At 41.4% G+C, this 20,066-nt stretch overlaps 1 long non-coding RNA gene across 1 annotated transcript in view; it reads right to left on the bottom strand.

The window, feature by feature from the left end:
* Positions 1-651: 651 nt before the first annotated feature.
* The window catches only part of LOC141100952 (uncharacterized), a 39,280-nt gene continuing 19,865 nt past the window's right edge, over positions 652-20,066 (bottom strand). Inside the window, exon 3 of the long non-coding RNA XR_012234830.1 lies at positions 652-1,509. This is a non-coding gene — a long non-coding RNA (uncharacterized lncRNA). The remainder of the gene's footprint in view (positions 1,510-20,066) is intronic.

The raw sequence follows: 20,066 nt of genomic DNA, 5'->3' as shown, positions 1-20,066 counted from the left end.
CATTCAGGTTACATTACAGAATACTGAAGATAAGCCCATGATGGCGGTGGCCGCATCTCATAAGGCAAAAATGAGGTGACAGATTCCCTTTAAAAAGTATGTTTTAGTTTTCTGGCCATAGTCTTCATGCAGAAGAAGATGCATCAAAGAAGCTACATGTAAACTTACTTTTAGACAAACTGTTGCCAATCGCAGCCAATCACTATTATTTTCAATAGGGCTGTTGGAAACTGTGATTTCAATCTGGAAAAGTTCATCCCTTGATTAAATGGAGTCATGGCAGAAAAAGGAATGTCTTTTTAGAAGGATGTAGCTTATATAACAGACCCCTAACTTAATTTACATCTAGACCAGACTAAATACCTACTCTCTTTTTTCCCAGCTCACTTTATCTATTGCACACATAGACATCAATCATTTTATTGCTTAAATAGTGATCACACTTTCATGGAAGTTATGGGACTTTGCCACTCTTTTCTATTAGAGTGTGACATAAAGTCATATCGATTATCCAACTATGGGGAAAAGGTGGGTCAGTGGGCGTCCAAGTCCGCTAGCTGCATCGCATGGACCAGGGATCGTCCATCTGAACGCCTGCTCTCCCTTTAATGTGGGAATAATGCTAATCAGACAACACAGGGTGAGGGTAAAACAATGTGGCAATGTTTATTGAACCACAAAACAGGCAGATAACACAGTCCCAGCAAAATTCCCCAAAATGGTGCACATTACAGAGTCTCACCCTTCCGCGGACCCACTGGGATAATGGCAGATGCTACGTCGGAGCTTCCAGGGTGGGCTACCCCACCTGTGGTACACACACACAGAGAGAAGGTAATGATAAGCATAGGAATATGACAGTCTATTGAGTCTATTGGTCCAAAGCCAGTTGACACAAGAGTCACCACCTGGCTTCTCCGAACATCTCCATGGAGCCAATCAACCAGCGGGTCCCTTTTCTGACTTTCTCCAAATGTATCCATGGTTCAGCGATCGTCAATGGAGCAGATCTGTATCCTTCCAACTGGAGCCAAAAACCCCTAGGTTATTCCTGTGGCATCATAGATCCATGTTGCTTCTAATGGAGCCATGAAGTAAAATGGCTGCTGTCCTGTCTCTGGTTTCTTGGATGTTTTGCAGAATGTCCAGCTATGTCATTCTCTTCCAGCCTGCCTCGGAGTCTCTTTATACAGAGGCATGTAATCTATTTTTACATTTACTCAGTGTCCTTCAGTCCACCCTCACAGATAAGGAGAAGAATGGCTATGACCAAGTTGCCTTGTTTGATTATGTAATCTATTTGCATAGATTTTCCTCCTCTCTTTTAAAAATCAACAAACTATCTGGGCTAGACAATGTATAATTAGCCTATTAGTGTAGCCTCAGTTTACCTCCTGGTCCACTTCCCAGCGCCGTCCCCCAGAGGCCTCTGCCCCATGTTCTGCTCTGTCTTCTTCTGCTGCGGCTTCCTAGTCCCAGCGTGCTGCTTGCAGGTCTCCAGGCACAGTTCTAAGGGTAAAAACACAAAAATTGAGCCTGGCTTGAGCTGGTACACATGCAGCACATAAATGCATGTTCACATGGCCAAAAAGCATACAAAAGCTACAAAAGACAAAATGAAAAAACCCTGCTATAATTAAATAAGTAAAAAGCATAAGTGCATTTAAATCATACAGAGTTCTTAGTAATACTGTATTTGATCAAACATAGCATAAAAGCCGTCCCACCATCGACAAGGTGACTCTGTGGTCGGGGCGGTCCTACACTGTCTAGTATTAATAACCTTATCATGTGTCAAAGTTGACGTCTGTGTGAATAAGGGCAGACAAGGACCGGGTCCCAACCACTTTTCACCAGTCAGGGGAAGTCTTTAAATACAATTTCCCGCTCAGGAGAGGGAGGCCACACCCCAGCTTGCACAGAATGCAAAAATACAAAGAAAAAACACAAAAATTGAGCCTGGCTTAAGCTGGTACACATGCAGCACATAAATGCATGTTCACATGGCCAAAAAGCATACAAAACCTACAAAAGACAAAATGAAAAAACCCTGCTATAATTAAATAAGTAAAAAGCAAAAGTGCATTTCAATCATACAGAGTTCTTAGTAATACTGTATTTGATCAAACATAGCATAAAAGACAAAATGAAAAAACCCTGCTATAATTAAATAATTTTGCTTTTTAATTATTTAATTATAGCAGGGTTTTTCCATTTTGTCTTTTGTAGGTTTTGTATGCTTTTTGGCCATGTGAACATGCATTTATATGCTGCATGTGTACCAACTCAAACCAAGCTCAGTTTTTGTGTTTTTCTTTGTATTTTTGCATTCTGTGCAAGCTGGGGTGTGGCCTCCCTCTCCTGAGCTGGAAATTGTATTTAAAGGCTTCCCCTGACTGGTGTCCTAGTGGTTGGGACCCGGTCCTTGTCTGCCCTTATTCACACAGATGTCAACTTTGACACATGATATGGTTATTAATACTAGACAGTGTAGGACCGCCCCGACCACAGAGTCACCTTGTCGATGGTGGGACGGCTTTTATGCTATGTTTGATCAAATACAGTATTACTAAGAACTCTGTATGATTTAAATGCACTTTTGCTTTTTACTTATTTAATTATAGCAGGGTTTTTTTGTTTTGTACAGTTCTAAGGGTGCGTGCGCGCTCCCGGTCTCTTAAAGAGACAGCACACCATTCCCTGAATTATGTCTTAATGAATTGGTGAGTATCTCGCACTATTCCAGGCACCTCTGCCCTTAGGAAGGTGCCTGAGCAGCAAGTGTTTCCTGTTGCTACTCCTAAGTTCCTGTATCAGCGTGCCAGTAATCCGCAAGCATCTTTCTAACTCCGATTTGTCTACTCAGAGTGCCTGCCGAGTCTCACCACATCTCTTCGGAGTACACCAGTACCTCCTGCACCAGTACCTGCCAGCTGCTGGGTGTTATATGCTCCTGCCATCTGCCTTCTATCAAGTGCCACGCTGCCTGCAGTTCCTGCCAGCTTGCCTGTCCCTTTGGGATAGCTTCCACTTGTACGGAGTCTAACTGGAGGTAGCACCTTGCATCCCTTGGGCATTCCAACTTAGCCCTATTTGAGGGGTCTTGCTACGGGTGTCTGGGATTTGCTTAGTCACACCCCCTTCTGAGCCCCCCTGGACAGTGGTCCTGTGGTTCCATGAAAATTTCATTTAACAATTGTTCACTTCACCATCTGTGCCTCCATTTCCATTTGTTACTATCAGTAGACCTCACTATTCATCAAGGATGAGAGCACACTATGCTATATCAAATATCAGCTTACAAGTCAATATTCCAGGTTTACACCAACAAAAGTCAGTGTTCTTGACCAACCAGAAATCAACACTTAAGTCCAAAAGCCAACATATGGATAAAAAGTCCATTCTTCTTGGTTTGCTAAGCATAGTCGTCTGGGTAATTAAGATATAATCTGATTTCTTCACACTTTGCATTTGTTGAGAATCTAAAGTAACAGCATGTCCTTTGTATTTCAGGAGAGGCACTCTAGAAATTGTAGTTTAATGACAAAATTATCTCCTGTATATAAAAACAAAATTATAATGATAATTCTACACTAAATTATACATTATTGGAGTGTATTAATTGTATAGCACAATCCTCAAAGGTTTAATGAATAGTTGAAGCCTTCACCATGCACATCCTTTGCTCTGCATCATGTTGCCCTTGTCATGTACCCACACTCACCACCATAGACTATAGAAGCTGAAGAGAGATAAAATCGAAGCCCTCTCAACCTGCAGTCACAGTTAGGTGGCAGAAAGTCTCCATTCTATATAAATTAGCACTACTGCACTGGATCATCACCTTTACCTATACAGTGACTTAAAAAATTATTAATACCCTGTAAATTTTTTAAGTTTATGCTACGCCTCAAAACTTAAAGAGAACCTGTCAAGATGACATCCTTAAAAATACTCAGTAATGGCTGCCGATATGAGCCAGAAGACGGCATTCCATAGGAAATATACTGTCCCCTAGTTTGTTTCAGGAGCATACTATCAAATCCACCTGGCTTCTTTAGAAGGACTTTTATAAAAGTGTGGGGAATGTTTGCAATGTTTGCATTTTTGCATACAATGAAAAACAGTTTTTCAATTTTACAAATCAAGCAATAGATGGTTTTATTAATTGTAATTCACATAATGTTGGGTGCTGTATTGAATGCAGCATGTACCACATACGATATGTGGGCTGCACTATTAGGAAACTGAAAAGACATATTGAAGAACACATGTCTAAATCCAGTAGTAAAAATGAATCTTCTTCCGCAGCGGTGAAACACTTTGTAAAAGTGCACAATAGTGATACTACACATTTAAAATTCCATGATATTGAATATGTTAAATGGCCCTAAAGGGGAGGGAGTTTGCATAAACACCTGACCACACATGATGCTTTTTGAATTCTCATTTTAAACAACAAATATCCCCATGGTATAAATTTTAAAAATTATTTAATTTTTATTTATTAGTTAGTTAATAATATTCTTTGTACATAAGACATTTGGTGTTGTTTTTAATATGGTAGTCTGTTTTGGTTCTGCATTGGTTGATTCCTGTGATTAACTCCTTGTGGTGTTTAAGGGTGTTTTTGCCACAAATGCATCAGTTTTTAAATTGTAATTTTTATTGTAAATTTTTCAAATTTTACAGGAAAAGAAAAAATATGTAATTAGGCATTTTAGATTTGTCACCATCATTTATAGATTAACATCTTATACTATAGTAATAGGTAAACATTTTCAAGTAGATAAAGAGTAAAATTTTACAAACAAACACACAGACTCAGACAAAACGAAAGGGGGGGGGGAAATGATGTGGAATGTTATGACCTAGTTATAGTCATCTCATAGAGGTCATATTTTTAACATGGACCAAAAGGAATCCCAAGGAGACCAAAAAGGTTAAATCTCTCTATAGTATTGTCATTAAGGGCTGCCTGGATTCAAAACTCCTGATATCTTTGATGAAAGAATATAGATCTAGTTGGGAAGGTGGAGAGGTTTGCTTCTAATGGTAGGCAATCAAACACTGTACTGCTATTAAAATATGTAAAAGAAATCTAATGGATCTCTTGGGTATGGATTCAGGGAAAATATTTAATAGAAAGAGCTGAGGAGTTAAAGGGAGATCCAGTCCAAAAACTTGCTTAATGAGGAGTTGGACTATCGCCCAGTCCCAAAAAATGTGAACTATAGAATCTTTAGACAGGACGCAACGCCAGCAAAGGGAAGGAATAGATGGGTCCATTTTATGTAAAGATTAAGGCGTATGGTACCAAAGATGAAGGGTTTGGTACTGATTTTCTTTGTATGAAATACAAGATGCTGTCTTGGCCCAAATATTTCTCCATTCTACGACGGTCAGTGTTTTACCCAGATATTCCTCCCATTTGAGCATATAAGAGTGTCTTGTTAGGAAATCTGTGCCTGGAGCCTGCAGAATATTGTAAATTCTAAATATTAAACCTCTTGTTGAACTATTCTTGTACAGTCTCTCAAAGGAGGTAGGACAAATGCTTCAGTTTTAATGTTTTCCTTTGACATTGCTCGTTTAAATGGATTTGAATAGTTTTTTATAATTCCCAGATGGACGTTCTGCTTTCGCCCTCCTTCCCCCTCCAGCACTATGTTTGGGTTCAGTGTGCTGCAGGAAGGAGAACTGATGCCCCATTCTGTAGTCTTTTGTAGCCTTTAACAGACTTTTCTCCAGGATTGTCCTGTATTTAGCTCCATCTTTTTTTCCATCAACTCTGACCATTTTCCCTGTCCCTGCATCCTCACAGCCAGATGCTGCCACCAACATGTCTTGATGGTAGGGATGGTGTTTTCAAAGTGATGTGCAGTGTTAGTTTTCTGCCATACACGGCATTTTGTAGTTAGCCCCAAAAGTTCTAGTTTGGTCTCATCTGACCAGAGCACCTTCTTCCAGATGATAACTGAGCTCCCTACATGGCATGTGGAAGAAGTTGTTTTGCCCTAATGAGACCAAAGTGGAATGTTTGGGCTATATACAAATCGCTATGTGTTGTGGAAAACTAACACTGTGCATCACCCTGAAAACATCATACCCACTGTCAAGCATGGTGGTGTCAACATCATGCTGTGGAGATGCAATTCAACAGAAGGGAGAGGGAAGCTGGTCATAGATGATGGGAAGATGGATAGAGCTAAATAAAGGGCCAATCTGGAATAAAACCTATTAGAGAATGCAAGAGACTTGAGACTGGGAAATAGGTTCACCTTCCACTAGGTCATTGACTCTAAATAGACTGCCAGAGCTACAATAGAATTATTTATGTCATATCAAAGCATATGCATGTGTGTGAATGACCCAGTCAAAGTCCAGACCTAAAACCCAATGAGAATTTGTGGTAAGACTTGAATATTGCTGGTCATAGACAAATGCAATCCAATCTCACAGAGCTAGAGCTAGGTTGCAAAGAAGAATAGGCAAGCTTCTAGAAGTGGAAAGCTGGTAGAGACATAAACCAAAACAATTGCAGCAATAATTTTAGTGAAACGTGGCCCTAAAAAGTATCAGTTGCAGTGCAGTGGGGTTGGTGCAGTGTTACAGAAAGGCAGAGACTACAGAAAGTTCAACATAAACAGTGTATTTATTCTCAAACTCACATAACAGGAGTGATATCCTTGGGATTGCAGCTTGGTTTCCACAAATACAGTGTGTTCAAAATTACTTGCCGTGGGCAAAGGCACCGCCGTGTCTCTTGGTGCATCAGCCGCCTTGAGTTCCCTGGCTCTGTGTTAGCTTCACACAGACTTGGGTTGCACAGAGCCACCTGCTCTGCAGCTTGCAAACTCTAAACTGACACACCCAAGGCAAAACTGGCAGATTTAAATGGAATTGTGTATATAATAATAATCTTTATTTATATAGTGCCAACAAATTCCGCAGCGCTTTACAGTTTAACAGTTTCAAAACACAAGTCAAAAGTAGCAATGTTAACAATGCAACAATTAAAGCAAAATAAGACGACCCTGCTCGTGAGAGCTTACAATCTACAATGAGGTGGGGGAGATACAAAGTACAGGTATGTATTCACAATGGTGTATTATATAGCGTACCATATATACTCGAGTATAAGCCGACCCGAGTATAAGCCGACCCCCCTAATTTTGCCACAAAAAACTGGGAAAACTTATTGACTCGAGTATAAGCCTAGGGTGGGAAATGCTCAATAGATTATTCCCCCATATGGTGTCCCCAGAAGAAGCTCCATAGATTATTCCCCCATATGCTGACCCCAGAAGAAGCTCCATAGATTGTTCCCTCATATGCTGACCCCAGAAAAAGCTCCAGATTATTCCCCCATATGCTGACCCCATAAGAAGCTCCATAGATTGTTCCCCCATATGCTGACCCCAGAAGAAGCTCCATAGATTATTCCCCCATATGCTGCCCCCATAAGAAGCTCCATAGATTGTTCCCCCATATGCTGACCCCAGAAGAAGCTCCAGATTATTCCCCCATATGCTGACCCCATAAGAAGCTCCATAGATTGTTCCCCCATATGCTGACCCCAGAAGAAGCTCCAGATTATTCCCCAATATGCTGACCCCATAAAAAGCTCCATAGATTGTTCCCCCATATGCTGAGCCCAGAAGAAGCTCCATAGATTATTCCCCCATATGCTGCCCCCATGCTGCTGCTGCATGTAAAAATAAAAAAAATGACATACTCACCTCTCCGTCGCTGGGTGTCAGATACTCACCTGTCCTGCGTCCATGGCTGCTCACCGCTATCTGCCACGTCATCAGTCAGTGACGTTCAGACTGCAGGGGGCGCAGCGCGCACTAACCACGTCACCGCGCCCTCTGCTGTCTGAAGTCACTGACCGATGACAGACAGCAGCAAGCACCATGGACCCAGGACAGGTGAGTATCGCTATACTTACCCGTCCTGACGCTGTGTCTTGAGCCCCCAGCTTCTCCCCATGCTCTCTCTTCCTGCCTTCAGCGGTCACGTGGTGCTGCTCATTAAAACTCATGAATATGCGCATATTCATGAGTTTTAATGAGCGGCACCACGTGACCGCTGAAGGCAGGAAGAGAGAGCACGGGGAGAAGCTGGGGGCTCAAGACACAGCGTCAGGACGGGTAAGTATGACCTGACACCCCCGCCCCCCTCCTCCGACCCCCTTTGTATATGACTCGAATATAAGACGAGAGGGGGACTTTCAGCCCAATTTTTTGGGCTGAAAATCTCGGCTTATATTCGAGTATATACGGTATATAGATCCACTTCCAAAACCTAGTGTGGAGAGAGGGATTCGCCCCACTACCAAACCTGAAAATACCTCTGAAAATAAAAGCCCTTGAAGGGTTTTCCTAAAAATCTGACTGGGTCAACTACTTGTACCCATTTCACTCTTTTACTTTGCCTTGTGATTCACAGGCGTTCTGCTGTGAACACAAGGTGCTCCAGTGGGTTTAATAAGACTCTGTCCGCATCCCGGGGGACTCATATCAATCCTCACATATGATCCCCCTCACTGCCTCACACATGAGACAGTAGGCTGAATACAAATGCACTTCACAATTTTCAGATTTACGTTCTTTAAATATTTACAAAACCATGTATCATTTCCTTTACACCTAACAAATGCTTGTTACTGTCACGCCGTTCTGTTTGTATTTGGTTGTCGGCGTGACAACGTTTTTTGCTTTAACCCCTTACTCCTTTCCCCCTAATTGAGCTGGGATACTGCTGGCTTTTACCTGTATGGAGCCTGCTCAGTTCCCTGCTCTGCTGCGCAGCTGCACATGTGGTGTTAGGTCTTTGCTCTGCTGCTTGACCATTCACATGTGCGGTCCCTGGTCGCCGCTGTGGAAGCTGTCCGCGGGTTGTGAGGTCATTTGCAGCTGGTGCATGACTTTCCACGTGCGTCTAGGCTGGCAGCCATGGCCAGGTGCTCTAAGCTGCAGTTCCTGCACTGATTGTGCTGCAGTGGTTTCTGTGTGTGCTTAGGGCGTCCGCAGCCGCACCTTCCCTGCTTTTATCAGGGTTAGTGTGTGTACTTGAAATGCTGTCCCCAGCCAATTGCTGAGGGGCAGCTCCTTTATAAACTGACCCTGCCCTATGGGTGGGGCCAGAGCTACTCACAACTCACAAAGCTCCTGGACTTTGCCATGTGTGTCTGGTGTCTGTGGACCTTGTCTGTCTCGGTTATAGTACCTAATTGCCTGCCTTGATTCCTGCTTTGTCCTGTTCCTTCGCCCTGCCCCGGAGGCGGTATATCCGGGCCTGAATCCCTGATCCTGTACCTGACCCTGTCTAAATTCGCCTTGGCCTAGAGGCAGTGTATCCATTCTTGAATCCTTGATCCTGTACCGATCCCGTACCTGACCATGTCTGAACTGTCTGCTATGTTGTGTTCCTGGAATCCCTCTGTGCTTGGAGCCCTGCACCCAGTGACTCTGAGACTCTTGTAACCGGTGTTCCTGCTGAGCATCTACTATGCTGTGCTCTGACTACCATGCGGTGCTAGCTCCATGCAGGCCCAGCAATCCTGCGGTGTTAGCACCATCACGCTTGAGTTCCTTCCTAGGTCCGATGCCCTGAGCCTGACGACCGCAGTCTGGAACCTGATGACCGCTGCCTGGAGCCTGGAGCTGGATGACTGCAGTGGTGCCTGTAGGTCGTGTTGGATGTCCGGAACCAAACGACTCCCGTCTGATGTCTGCCAGTGACTCTGATGTCCTGTGGGTGACCCTGATGTCCTGCCTGCTTCTGGATGACCTCGTGTATCCTGATGACCTCGTGTGTCCTGATGTCCTGATGACCTCGTGTGTCCTGATGTCCTGATGTCCTCGTGTGTCCTGATGTCCTGATGTCCTGATGACCTCGTGTGTCCTGGTTTTGTCTATGTACTGTGACTTTACATTAAGTAAACTTTACTTTATTTATACCTGAAGTTGTGCGGTGTCATCATGTCCTACGTCCTCTTTGTCCACATGCTCAGCTGCCACAGTATCCCGGTCGCTGCCCTTCTCTAGTTCGGGTAGGCCCGGGTCCCCCTCTGTGGTATAGAGGGTCCATATTGTGTCCCCGGGGGATGCCCGCCCCTCGCCATCGGCGTGGAGGCACCTGCTGGGTCACGTCTGCGGCTGCAGTCGTGACAGTTACTTAGTGTTGGTATATCACATTAAATCCTAATAAAATGCATTTAAGTTTGTGTGTTTAACATAAACAAATGTGGAAAAGTTCAAGGGTATGAATACTTTTTCAAGGCACTGTATGTGTAGTGTGGTATACCCCACTGTCTACCTGCACTGCATGTGTATATCGGAGTCTGCCACTCTCTAGCTGCTTTACAGACCAACAGACTGCAACTTCTGCACTAGCCATTATAATTATTATTAGTTTGACCTGTAGGACCCCAAAAACTCAATGATAGCTAGTTGTAACATCTTGACTGATTGAGAAGGGGTGGAAATAGTATTCCAAGAGCCATTTTTCAACTTGACAATGGCAGGTTGTATGTTGATAAGACTGCAAAGACAAATGTACTTCCATTGCCTGCAGGGTCTCCGGGCTTGTCTCCTATTCAGCACATCTGGGACGTCATTGGTCGGCTATTGCAAAGGGAGCAGCCAGAAACAGATCATGATGATTTGTGTGTCCGAGTGCATTCAGCATGGTAGAACATTTCTCATACAACCATTATTAACCTCTTTGATAACATGCAAAGGCATGTAAGTGCATGTACTTCTGGGCATGTCGCTCAGACTTGAAGTAAAATATATTAAGATGTTTTAAAAATGTTGTTTTCATTTTTCATCAATTACATGTCATTAACATGTCTATTGATCCTGTGATTTCCATAATTCCGAAACTTTTCCTTCTTGGTACTAATGTTTAGGGCAGTGTGTTCATTTTTTGAAATGTGTTTTATTTTATAGCACTAAAGTTGTGTTTACACGTAGAGGTTTTTTTTGCGTTTTCTCATCAATTTTAAACGCGCGATTTTGCTGCAAAAACAAGCATCCCATGCAATCCTATGGCATTCCACACATGCTGTGTTAATGCTGCGGATTTTTCTGCAGCGGAATTGCATCGCGGAAAAATATTCAGCATTCTCATTCTTTGTGCGGAATCGCGGGAAAATCCGCACACATAGGAATGCATTGTTCTGCTTACTTTCCGCATGAGGCTGTGCCCACCATGCGAAAAGTAAGCAGAACATCTGCGGATGGTACCCACGGTCTGGGGGAGAGGAGATTCTCCTCCAGGCTCTGGGTACCATATCCCTATAAAAAATAGAATTAAAATTAAAAAATCATCATATTCTCACCTTCCGATGTCGCTCGCCGCGTCATCAGGCCTCAGCGATGCTCCCGGCAGGTGCCGTTCACAGTGATGCATTGCGACAATGACCTTTGATGACGTCGCGGTCTCACGACGTCATCAAAGGTCATTGTCACAATGCATCACTGGGAACGGGACCTGCCGGGAGCACCGCGATGATCGGGAACGCTGTGCGGGACGTTGGAAGGTGAGAAAAACACGATTTTTAATTATTTTTAACATTAGATCTTTTTACTACTGATGCCGCATAGGCAGCCTCAATAGTAAAAAGTTGGTCACACTCGTCAAACACTATGTTTGACGAGTGTGACCAACCTATCAATCAGTTTTCCAAGCGATGCTACAGATTGCTTGGAAAAAACGCTAGCATTCTGCAAGCTAATTACGCTTGCAAATCGTTAGTTTTTCTGCTGGAAATAGGCGGGAATTAAAATGCAGTTTTCTTGCATATTTCCCGTGGAATTGAATTCAGGAATTCCCGCGGAAATTTCTGTGGCAATTCCGCAACGTGTGCACATAGCCTAATAAAATTAATACATTTTAAACCTAAATCAGGATCTGACCAGGCAATGAGAAAATATATGCCACGACTGCAGAGATTGGTGATATACAAAGCAGATGTGCTTATCTTTTAGATCCTGGGAAACATTCCATCATGTATAGAGATATTGTGCTATTTATTTCTAAAATGATTGCAATTATTTAGTAAATTGTTAACAAGGAGAACATGAGTCATAATGTATCTCAAAACATATAAGTATTTTATTTTGGGTAAATATACCACATAAAATAATTGCACAGAATGCTTAATATATGTAAGAAGCAATTCTCACAATAATTGTTACAAAGAGGCAGGGAGAAACCATAGACTACCCACATGAATTGGGATTAGATTAATCCACCCACAAGGGTTATATAAATAACAAAAGTGAGACGTTGCTATATCTTCTATACTAGACCAAGCAAAAAATTGGGCCAGCTATTGATATGTAAAAGGCTAATTACCCATATTGATAAGAGCTCCTGTCCACAGTGTGAGCAAGCGAGAGTCATACTCGCGAAACGCGCGTCGGGTCTGCTGTCACGCTGTGGACAGGAGATCTTATAAATATGGGTAATTAACCTTTTACACATCAATAGTTTGGACAGTTTTTTGCTTGGTCTAGTATATAGCAACATCTCACTTTTGTTATTTATATAACCCTTGTGGGTGGATTAATCTAGTCCCAATACATGTGGGTAGTCTATTGTTTCTTCCTGCCTCTATATTAAATTATTTTATGTGGTATATTTACCCAAAATAAAATACTTATATATTTTGAAATACACTATGACTCATGTTCTCCTTGTTTACAATTGATTGTTTGGAGTCTGTATTTTTGTGAAATTACGGTTGCATTTATAACTGGTTACTAATATCTCAAATTAATTTAGTAAAGTAGGAAAAAGGTTGCGTACAGCTGTGCGTGGACAGTCTTGTTTTACAGCCTTTGTGAATCGGGATGGGTGTAACTATCTTCAATATTCTATACACATTCCTGCACCTTTCTTCTTCCAAGGAGACTCCATTGTCAGCTGCGCTCTATGATGCAGATGGTTGATATTGAGGATATGATCTGTCCAGTAGGATCTTGATCTTATGAACTATTGTTGATATTTCCTTTCGTTGACTCAGTTTTGCATAAAGTATGCTATTCTATAAAGTAAAAACAAATATGCCGTCATACACCAAAAGGACACACTTTTGGCCCCAGTTGGATGAATGAGGCCAATGGTGTATTGCACATGCTGTGACCTCTCCCAGAACTAGAGCTAAACATACACTACAAATGCAGTCTGATTTCACCCGCATATGTTATAACTTTATTTTTGTTAACAGTATTGTTTCTATGAAATATTAGACTTCAGTATAATGCAGAAATTGGGTTAAACCGTTGAGAGAATAAATTACAGAATTTATCAGTTTTCACTGCCAAAATATGTCACATCATGTCATGACGTAGATATAACTAATGTAAAAAAATGCCTGCAGTATGTGACCCAGATCCACAACTGGGATTTCCCTGAGCAAGATAAAAATTGTTGCTGTTCATTAAGAGCAAGATAAGAAAACTTTCCCAGCACAGACATGAGTTGGAGTGTAACCATCTAAGAATTTGCTGAATTCTTATAGATTTATAGATTCTTCCAAATACAAATTTAAATAACCTATGACAGACACAATATTGTATTATGCACCGTTTTATCGCATGTAAAATCTCGTGAGAAATCTGCATCCCGTACATTTAAATGGGGTTTCCGTGAGCTTGATCAAATGCATGGGAAACTTTTAATTCAGAAAAAAGGAGGTCTGCAGTATATTTTTTTTCTATTGGTCTCTTAACATAAAGTTAGTAGCTAATGACTTTGGTGAAGATTGGTTAACCCCTTAACCCCCAAGGGTGGTTTGCACGTTAATGCACGGGACAATTTTTACAATTCTGACCACTGTCCCTTTATGAGGTAATAACTCTGGAACCCGGTGATTCTGACATTGTTTTCTCGTGACATATTGTACTTCATGTTATTCGTAAAATTTCTTTGATATGACTTGAGTTTGTGAAAAAAACGGAAATTTGGCGAAAACTTTGAAAATTTCACAATATTTCAACTTTAAATTTTTATGCCCTTAAATCACAGAGATATGTCACATAAAGTACTTAATAAGTAACATTTCCCACATGTCTACTTTACATCAGCACAATTTTGGAACCAAAATTTTTTTTATTGTTAGGAAGTTTTAAGGGTAAAAAGTTGACCAGCGATTTCTCATTTTTACAACATCATTTTGTTTTTAGGGAACACATCACATTTGAAGTCACTTTGAGGTGTCTATATGATAGAAAATACTCAAAAGTGGCACCATTCTAAAAACTGCACCTCTCAAGGTGCTCAAAACCACAGTCAAGAAGTTAATTAACCCTTCAGGTGCTTCACAGGAATTTTTGGAATGATTAAAAAATGAACATTTAACTTTTTTTCACAAAAAAATTAATTCAGGTCCAATTTGTTTTACTTTACCAAGGGTAACAGGAGAAATTGAACCCCACAAGTTGTTGTACAATTTGTCTTGAGTACACTGATATGTAGGTAAACCACTGTTTGGGCGCACAGCTCAGGTCAGGCGGGGAGTCAGCGCAGCCTAAGTGACATCAGCGGTAGTCACTGAGGCTGCGCAGACTCCCCGCCTGATACTGCTAAAATCATCTTACTCAAGAAAAGACACACTGCTACCTCAGTGAAGGATCAGGTTACACCAGCTTACTAAAGGAGAGAAAAGAAGAGCATGTAGCAGTTTGTGGAGAAAGGCAAAGAGAAGGAACTGCAGCTTTCTAGTAGGTGTTTTTGCTTAACCCAGTGCTGGACTCACAGCTACATTGCACATTACCACTGCATATTCTCATCCATGCTGCTGATACTTCTGTACATGTGCAGACTGTGAGAGACAGGAGACAAGGAATACCTCATGTTTATGACTACTGTATGGAAGACATCACGGTCAGTACTTGCACCCAATAGCTCAGCGATAACTCCAATTAGATGATTAGAAATGGAACTTGAAATGGAACTTGCAGAGTGGAAAACTGGGAGAAAATGCAGGATACAAGTAATAGAATAACCAAAATAGTGGTATTCCTCACGTACTATACACACACAATAGCATAATCTAAAAAGTGACCTGAAGCCACAGGTATGTCTATAGAAATTGAGCTGGCATTTAAATAGGAGGCACAATGTAATTCTAGACATTACAATATGAAATGTCCACTAGGCTGTTCCTGCCTTGCAGCGGAGGTTGGCACCTTAATGATATAGGACTTGTCACTTGTCCTAGCTGTCCTTAGATATTAAGATAATATAAAAACCTTCTAGTCTACACAACATAGGTGCTAATCTACAAGGCATTTCAAACTCACCCCTTATAGATAATAAATTAAAACTTATCCATTTTGTTCTCCTGTCGTGATATCAGTCTCTGTATCTCATGCCTCCATGCGTTTCCCCATATGCTGGATCATCAGGAGGCCCAGTTAAGAAATTATATGAAACAGAGGTAGCCATAAAAAATTCAGGATAATGATATGCCCACTGTAATATCTGCTGGGAACTCCAACAAGACGCAATATAATTTCATCCTGCGAGCTGTTGGAGATGGTGCACACAATGGATGTTGGATGGCGCAATGCAGTGACATTGCACAATCCAGCATCCACTGCTGTAGAAGAATAGACAGAGCTATGCTGGATAGGGAGCCTGTATTATGAGAGTATAAGCTTTTTCATTTTTTTTTACATAATTTTGCCACTGAAGGGAGGGCATCAAAAGAGAGGCTGGCTGAGAGGGGACATTTTAATGGGGGCTGGCTGTGGGGGGGCACTATACTGGGGACTTGTTGAGTTCATCAAAAGGGGCAGGCAATGGGGGACATTATTCTGGGGGCTGGCTGTGGTGGCCATTAAAAGAGGGGCTGGCTGTTTGGGGCATCAAAATAGGGGATGGATGTGAAGGCAATCAAAAAAGAGGCTGGCTGTAGGGGGGAACATTATTCTGGGGGCTGGCTTGAGGGATATTTTATGGGGGGCTGGCTGTGTGGGCCATCAAAAGAGGGGTTTTCTGTGGGGGCCATCAAAAGAGGGGCTTGCATCATCCATCACTGGAATAACCATCACAGAGGCTGGACAGACATCTGTCTGGGATGATTTAGTGAATCCAGCTTTGAGCTGGGGTTTGGACCAGATGGCCCAGGAGGTCCCTTCCAACCCTACCATTCTATGATTCTATGAATATGTCAACAGAAGCATCAGTACAGGAATTTGACACCAGAACCATGATCAGTACATGAATACTTAACAAGACACCCATCAGTACATGAATATGTCACTAGAACCACTATCTGTACAGGGATACAGCTCCAGAACGTCCATCAGTTTTGTTGCAAACTGTATTTGTTGCATGATGGACACAAAAGCCATCATATGTATCCTTTTATCTATAATGGAGTCTGTTTAGTTTTCATTAGGATATCCACCAAATGATGGACATCTTAATGGAAGTCAAATAACCCCTGTTATAGTTAAGCTATGTTAGATTCCATGGTTGTCCTTGTGTCTTACATATAAAATATAGGACATCAGGGATGAATATCGATATTTATCCTTGGTATTGTGCAAATGATCTACAAATAAAGACTGATTCGGTATATAACTTTAAAATTGCACTCTCTGTTGAGTTTCACCACGAAAGTATACCACTTTTTACATTTGCTGGTATTTTTTTATTGAAAAGGGTAACAATTCTAGTGAATACGGTCCTCAGAGCTTGTTACCTGACCCATCGGAGGGTGAGGGGGGGCTTCATTAGGGGTCCTGTTACCTATTCCTATTCTTGGGGGCTGAGGGTTCATCAAGGAGGGGGCCATTGGCTTCATCTGCCTAGGGCACCAAAAAAACCTTGCAAGGGCCCTGGCGGTTGGCCAAATGATCATTTGATGGACAACTATCTTATCTGTATGGCCTGCTTTAGGTTCGTGTTAACTATAGAGTTGCTAAGAGATTCAATTCTCGCAAAGTATGATATTACTACTGGGTTAAAAATTATGGGGGGCGGTGACATATAGAAGAAAGTCATCGGTTTTTGGAGACTGCTTACACATGTGAGAACATTTAGAGCAGCCCAGAGTGAAGGGACTACTACAAAGGTTGACAGAGAAGTGATGCCAAGTCAAGTCAAGTGGAATGAAGATAATCTTGGTAGGTGCCATTAAGAAGAGGATATGGCTAAATTACCAAAATAATGGAAACCTGAATGATGGGAATATACTCTCTAAAGGAGATTGTGTGAAATTATTTCCAAGGCGTTTTCTACATCAATTGACAAAAGGCTTTTTAGATTTTCTGGATAGTGATGTAGTTTGGAATCCTTACCTATCACAAAGCTACAAAGCTCACTTGGATATTGAACAGAGAACTAAAGGTTTTTTGGGCTTGTATCTACTTTATGCCATTAGATGCTTGCATTTTTTTTGTCATCTACCTCAACAATCCTGAGGCGAGGCCTCAATAGTACTTCCATGCTCCAAGTGTCTATTTTGCCATCGGAGCCAAAGCCAAATGCATGTCTTCACTCAGGTTGTTTAGCTGTGCAGAGGAAGATAGAAAACTACAGAGGCTGGATAGCTGCATAATCACAATAATGGATTTATTTCTCAATGGGCTATGTAGTTGGCTAATACTGGTTTACAGAATTTTAAAGACACAATATGTTTTACGATACCAGAATGCAACAAGTCACTTGTCTTGCCAAAACATCTGTTGTAAAGCAAACAACTGTTTACAGTATTTCATCAACTGCAAAACCCAACATTATAAGGAGATCATTGCTACAGATATGATACATATGGAGTTTTTTGCAGCCAGCATTTTAATTAAGAGCACTCTATAAAAATTACATTTAAATGCACTGCACCTTACTTGGCATATACTCTTTGTCTTTTTTCTCTTTTTTTGTATCTATGACTGCAAACTCTGGAAAATATATAGTTTTTAATTTGATATATATACTCTTGGATCATGTTACCAACAAATGTGTGTGATGGCCTGCTTCCCTTGTCTTTTTAATATAATTTTATACTGTCTGTCTAATATGTATTGTCTTTTTGGTTTTAGTATGTCATCTTGGTGTCTCTAATAAAAGGATGTTGATTGATTTGTACTATTCATACAATTGTCTTTATCTTTTTATTATTTTTTTATTTTGTTCATGTGGTTTCTTTATTGGTTAAATTGTATTCTTTGTCCACTTGAACCCGTTATAGTATGTTATTATTAGATATATAAATTACTCCTATATTTCTGGTTTAAAGTTACCTCTCTACTTGCAGCATAGCAGAGTGTACAATTCGGGTTAAAGGCACGACAATTTTGCTGGTATGAATTGTTAATCAAGCTAAAACCCACAGCTCCCAAGACTGAAAGCCAGAAGGCAGGGAACCAGTTTGTTACCACTAAAGAGGATGAGAACACCATTCATGATACTGCAGCATATGCTTTTGCTTTTTCAGAAATACATATTTATTTACTGTGGTGGCTACTGGAGTGTTTAAAGGCACTATAACCAAAATGCGCCTCTGCAATAGTAAACTGCTGTTAACCAGGTGGGAGGGGGGACTTAGTGGCTATTTGCCTCCCATAGTAATGCCTCTGGGTAGGGTGAAATCTGAGGCATCATATTCCGCACCACAAATAACACAAAGTGGCCCTAAAGATGTCTGCTGGATATAAGTCTAGTACAGATGTACTGTAGTTCTCCTTGCACCTGTTTAAAATTAGTTACAATCATTGGTTTAGATAATCCTTTATGAGCAAAAGGACATTTTAAGATGCAAGTAATTAATATACATTTTAAAATACTAGCAGGGCATAATGGTAGCGGTTACAGAGGATGAGACCGCGACTGGGCCTCTGAAGAAGGGGGGCCTGCTGACACAGTGCCTAATTCAGTTGGAAGTGCATCCAAAAATGCACATTGAGCTGAAATGCATTGCAGCACAGAGACGTGCAGGCTGAGTCCCCGTGCTGCAATATAAGCTGATGACCAACCAGAGGTCAGTTACTGACGTCGCCAAGTCCTTGATTGGGGGTGCATGGCAGTAACGTCATGCGCTGTCCATCACCTGCTCGCTGAATTTAGCTGCTGGCTGCAGGAGAGGACGCCGAGTGGTGTTGGAGCGAGAGCAAAGTAAGTAGATGTAAAGTACAGTGGAAGAACGGAGGATATACATACCATAATAGGTACAGGATGGGCCACATATTTAGCAGTATGGGGAACATATATATCAGGTTGGGTCCATGTTAAGGGACATATATATACCAATATGGAAGTCATATATACCAGGATGGGCTCAGGATGGTCGGCACATATACCAGTATGGGGGATATATGTATACCAGGATGGGCGAAGAGTTTAGAACATATATGCCAAGATGGGGGACATATAAAACAGGATGGGCCCGGGATGGAAGACATATATACCAGGATGGTGGACATATATCCCAGGAAATAGCCCAGGGACAAGTTGCTTGACCAAAAACATTTGTGGAATTTGTGACTTGAGTCATGCAACGATATTTGAGCTGTGATTTTACTGTAAAGAGACAACAGCCAAACTGCACTTAAGAAAGACCTCCAATGATTTTTTAAATTCTTAACCTATGTATATTTGTATGTATTGGACTGTCAGTGTGTTAATATACAGGTGGGAAAATAAGTATTTAGTGAGCCACCCATTGTGCAAGTTCTCCCACTTAAAAAGATGAGAGAGGCCTGTATTTGACATCATATGTAGACCACAGCTATGAGAGTCAAAATGAGAAAACAAATCCAGAATATCACCTTGTCTGATTTGGCAAGATTTATTTTTCAACTTATGGTGGAAAATAAGTATTTGGTTACCTGAAAACATGCAAGATTTCTGGCTCTCACAGACCTGTAACTTATTCTTTAAGAGGCTCCTCTGTCCTCCACTCATTACCTGTAGTATTATCGGCTCCTGTTTGAACTTGTTATCAATATAAAAGACATCTGAAAAAACACAAAAATTGAGCTTGGTTTGAGATGATACACATGCTACCGTATAAATGCATGTTGACATTGGCCATAAAA

The sequence above is a fragment of the Dendrobates tinctorius genome, unplaced genomic scaffold (genome assembly GCF_039654945.1).
Source record: "Dendrobates tinctorius isolate UK_male_01 unplaced genomic scaffold, ASM3965494v1 ptg000111l, whole genome shotgun sequence".
Taxonomy (NCBI): Eukaryota; Metazoa; Chordata; class Amphibia; order Anura; family Dendrobatidae; genus Dendrobates; species Dendrobates tinctorius.
Note: the sequence above shows the minus strand (reverse complement) of the source record. Positions and strands in the feature narration are given on the sequence as shown.